The sequence below is a fragment of the Bidens hawaiensis genome, unplaced genomic scaffold (assembly GCF_021521415.1).
Source record: "Bidens hawaiensis isolate Kalapana, Puna unplaced genomic scaffold, B.hawaiensis_p1.1 tig00010102_1, whole genome shotgun sequence".
NCBI lineage: Eukaryota > Viridiplantae > Streptophyta > Magnoliopsida > Asterales > Asteraceae > Bidens > Bidens hawaiensis.
Genome location: NW_027491762.1, coordinates 888,843 through 894,346, shown reverse-complemented (window position 1 = coordinate 894,346; position 5,504 = coordinate 888,843).

The window sequence follows — 5,504 nt, the reverse complement described above, 5'->3', positions numbered from 1 at the left end:
CTGCTGCCATGCGGTTTCGGATTTGGACAATCTTTTCAGAGGTTTCAAGTACTAGTTCTCGACCAGTGATTTGGCTATCACCCACCTCTGCCTAGCAGAGAGGTGATCGACACTTTCGTCCGTACAACGCTTCAAGCGGCGCTGCTTTAATGCTTGCGTGGTAGCTATTATTATATGAAAACTCTACCAAAGGCAAGTGAGGTTCCCAACTTTTTCCAAAATCCAACACGCATGCACGCAACATGTCTTCCAAGGTCTGAATGGTGCGCTCACTTTGCCCATCCGTTTGAGGATGGTATGCTGTGCTCATATCAAGGCGGGTGCCTAGTGCGCTTTGTAGTGACTTCCAGAAGTGCGAAGTGAAACGGGAATCTCGATCAGATATGATTGAGACAGGCACTCCGTGTCTAGACACTACTTCTTTCATATAGATGCGAGTCAGAATTTCCATTTTGTCCGATTCCTTGATCGCTAAGAAATGCGCAGACTTAGTCAACCGGTCAACGATCACGCATATGGTATCGCATCCCATCGGTGTTTTGGGTAATCCCGTGATGAAATCCATGGAAATGTGTTCCCATTTCCACGTTGGGAGTTCCGGTTGCTGTAGCAGACCAGATGGTTTCTGATATTCCACTTTGACTCTTTTACAAGTCAAGAATTTGCTCACGTAGGTGGCAATGTTGGCTTTCATGTTTGGCCACCAGTAAAGTGCCTTTAGGTCATGGTACATTTTATCTGAGCCAGGGTGAATGGAATATCGGGACTTGTGTACTTCGTCCATCACCAGATTCCTCAAGTATCCGTATCGAGGGACCCAAATCCGGTTTCCGAAATATCGAACCCCGTCCGATTTGGTTTCAAGCTGCTTGTCCATGCCCCGCATGAGTTCTGATGGGTGGTTATCGTCTTTCAAGGCTTCGAGTTGAGCATCACGAATCTGATCATGTAAGTTGGCGTGAATCGTGAGTTGTAATGCTCGCACTCGTCTAGGTTTATCGGTTTCTTTTCTGCTGAGAGCATCGGCCACTACATTGGCCTTTCCAGGGTGGTACTTGATGGCATAGTCATAATCCTTAAGTAGCTCGACCCAACGACGCTGTCGCATGTTCAGCTCCTTCTGATCGTAGATATGCTGGAGGCTCTTGTGGTCGGTATAAATGGTAAACTTGGTACCGTACAAGTAATGCCTCCATATCTTAAGAGCAAACACCACAGCTCCTAGTTCCAGGTCATGGGTCGTGTAGTTCTTCTCGTGGATCTGTAGTTGTCGAGAGGCATAGGCTATAACTTTCTCGAGTTGCATCAACACGTAACCGAGACCCTGTATCGATGCATCACAGTGCACTTCAAAGTTTTCTGTTCCCTCGGGGAGGGCTAGGATTGGGGCACTACAGAGTTTGGTTTTCAACAGTTGGAAAGCAGATTCCTACGCATCACCCTAATTGTACTTAGTAACCTTGTGTGTCAATGCGGTGAGGGGTTGAGAAATCTTTGAAAATCCCTCGATGAAACGTCGGTAGTAGCCAGCCAGTCCTAGGAATTGTCGCACCTCAGTCGGAGTCTTAGGTGCTTCCCACTTTTTGATGGCCTCTACCTTGCCGGGATCGACATGGATACCATTCTCATTGATCACATGTCCTAAGAAGTGAATCTCGCGAAGCTAAAATTCACATTTCGAGAGTTTAGCGTATAGTTGTTCCTTCTTTAGCAATTCTAGGATTAACCTCAAGTGTTCTTCATGGTCGGTCTTGTTCTTGGAGTAAACGAGGATATCATCAATGAAAACAATCACAAACTTGTCGAGGTACGCCTTGCATACTCTTTTCATGAAATCCATAAATACAGCTGGTGCGTTGGTTAAGCCAAAAGGCATAACCGAAAACTCATAGTGACTGTACCGAGTTCTGAATGCCGTCTTTGAAATGTCTTCTTCGCGCACTCTTAATTGATGGTAACCAGATCTCAAATCGATCTTCGAGTAGTAACTCGATCCTTGAAGCTGGTCGAACAGATCATCAATTCGGGGTAGGGGATAACGGTTCTTGACCGTAACCTTGTTTAGCTCCTGGTAATCGATGCACATGCGGAAAGTCCCATCTTTCTTTCGAACAAATAAGACAGGGGCTCCACATGGTGATGAGATGGGTTGGATGAAACCTTTATCCAACAAGTCTTATAGTTGAGTGGACGACTCCTGATGCTCCGCCGGTGTGAGCCGATACGGGGCTCGTGCTATGGGTGCAGCACCGGGGGCTAATTCGATTTGGAAGTCGACTTGTCAAATAGGTGGGAGTCCAGGCAAATCCTCCGGGATGACTTCCGGAAAATCTCGCACAATCGGTATGTCTTCGATTCGCTTCTCCTTTGCAGGTTTCTCGACAATATGAGCTAAAATCGCCAGATGACCCTTTCGTAAATATTTCTGCGCCTTCATGAGGGTTATGACGCTTGTAGTCATGCCGCTCTTCTCGCCATGTATCGAGATGATTTTGCCGGAAGAGGTAGTGATATGGACTATCTTGTCATGACATATAATCTCCTCTCTATTCTCGGATAGCCAGTCCATGCCGACAACAACATCGAAACTACCAAGCCTAAAGGGTATTAGGTCGATATCGTAGGTATGGCCTGACAGTTTCAACTTACATCCCGCTAGTACATGAGTTGTTTCTATAGACTTACCGTCAGCTAATTCAACAGGAAACATAGCATCTAACGGGGTTGGAGTTAAGTCTAAGAGTTTACTAAATGCTTTCGATACAAAACTCCTATCAGCTCCAGTGTCAAACAAAACAGAAGCAGAACAGTCGTTCACAGGGAACTTACCGGTAACCATATTCGGATCGCTGCGGGCCTGGCCCGACCCAATGAAGAAAGCTCTACCTTTACCACTGCTCCCGCCACTGTTATTGCCTTCATTGTTCTCATTCTGCTTCAGTTTGGGACAATCCTTCCTGAAATGACCCTCCTGACCACACTCAAAGCACCCTTTCATTGTTGCAGGCTGTTTAGGAGCACCCTTAGCCGCTAGGTCTTCCCTACAGTCCTTGGCCTGATGACCCAATTTTCCGCATCGTAGGCACTTGATAGGGTCACATGGGCCAGCATGGTGATAGTTGCACTTGTTGCATTTTGGGTACTTTCCAACATAGCCACTCGAACCCTGTCCGCCACCGTTGTTATTGTTGGAACCCTGATTATTGAAGTTCTGAGCGAGTTCGGGTGTACGGTGGTGTTGTTGCTGTGGGGAGTTCGATGATGAGGACCTGGTGTTGTCAAACTTTCTCTTTCCATTCCTAGAGTTGATGTTGTTGTTGTCATTGCTTGTGTTATCACGGGTTTTGGAGGTGGAACCTCTAGGTGGTAACGCACCTTGTGCCACTGCTTGGTCCGTCAGTTTGTGGGCTATTCGGATCGCTTGCTGAATTTTAGCCAGTTTAGAAGACGTCACCATACTCTGAATCTGGGGTACCAAACCATCAATATACATCTCGATTCTCTTACTCGGCGGGTCAACCATCCGCGGACACATCACCGCCAGTTATATAATCTCTCCCCAACATACAGGAGTTCTACATCGTCTACCATACAACATCTCAAATGGCGGCATACCAATACTTGAATGGTAGCTGTTGTTATAAGAGAATTCTGCCAGATGCAGATGATCATCCTAACTTCCTCCAAAGTCTAAAATACAAGCACGTAGCATATCCTCAAGGGTTTGGATAGTCCTTTTAGACTGCCCATCTGTTTGAGGATGATACGCCGTACTGATGCTTAATCTTGTTCCCATAGCTTCATGGAACGTCTTCCAGAATATTGAGGTAAAACGAGTATCTCTATCAGACACGATCGATAACGACACTCCATGTTTAGCCGCAACCTCTTTTATGAACACATTTGCTAGCGTTTCTGATGAGATGGCCTCTCGTATAGGCAGAAAGTGAGCCCTTTTTGCTAAACAATCCACAATCACCCAAATGGTATCATAATGTTTAGCTATACGGGGTAGCTTAGTTATGAAATTCATGGTGATGCGTTCTCATTCCCACTCAGGTATTTCTAGTTGCTGCATCTTCCCATAAGATTTTTGGTGCTCAGCTTTGACTTGCAAACAAGTTAAGCACTTCCTAACATAATTCACTACATCATTCTTCATACCCGACCACCAGTAATCTCTCTTCAGGCCTTGATACATCTTGGTGGATACTGGATGAATCGAGTATCTTGACTTATGAGCTTTATCTAGGACTCGACCTCTAAGATCTCCATGACGTGGAATCCACATGCGGTTAAACCTAGTCTTCACACCATGAGTGTTATCTATTAGCTCGTCTTGCTGTCCGAAAATTCTCTCTTTCTTCATTCACCCTTCATCTGCAAGTACCTCAGACTGTACTTTGATGATCTCTTCAAAGAGATCTGATTTAATGATTAACTTATACGACTTCATTTTTGCAATGGCTTCTTCATTCTTACGGCTTAGCGCATCAGCAACCACATTAGCTTTGCCAGGGTAGTATTTGATATCACAGTCATAGTCCTTTATCAACTCTAACCATCTCCTCTGTCTCATGTTCAACTCCTTCCGCGCGAAGAAGTACTTCAAACTCTTATGATCAGTGTAAATAGTACACTTAGTACCATATAGGTAGTGTCTCCATATCTTTAGAGCATGCACTACTGCTGCTAACTCTAAGTCGTGCATCGGGTAGGTACTCTCATGAACCTTCAACTGTTTGGATGCATAAGCTATCACTTTTCCTCGCTGCATCAACACGCATCCTAACCCACAATGCGAGGCATCAGTACAAACAACCAAATCTTCGTCACCATCGGGTAGAGCAAGGATTGGAGCTTGTGTGAGTCTCTTCTTCAATTCTTCAAAAGCTTTTTCTGAAACTTACCCCAACTGAATACTACCGACTTCTGGGTCATTCTGATCAACGGTGCGGCTATCTTGGAGAAGCCTTCAATGAATCTCCTATAATAGCCAGCCAACCCAAAGAAGCTGCGTATATCAGTCGGGTTCTGCGGCGTCTTCCAATTCATTATCGCTGCAATCTTGGCTGGGTCCACATTAATCCATTCTGGATTGATTATGTGACCTAAAAACCGCACTTCGCGCAACCAGAATGTGCACTTTGAAAACTTAGCACACAACTTCTCTTCCTTCAATTTCTCTAATACTTCTCGTGGATGTTCAACATGGTCAGATTCTCTATTAGAATAAATCAATATGTCTTCAATGAAAACGATAACTGATTATCTAACATTGACCGGCATACCCTTTTCATCATGTCCATAAATGCTGCTGGAGCATTTGTTAGACCGAATGACATCACAAGGAACTCGTAGTGTCCATACCGCGTCCGAAACGCTGTCATAGGGATGTATGCCTCTTTCACCTTTAGCTGATAACTTGATCTAAGGTCTATTCGTGAGAACCAACTCGAACCTTGTAGTTGATCAAACAAATCATCAATCCGTGGCAATGGATA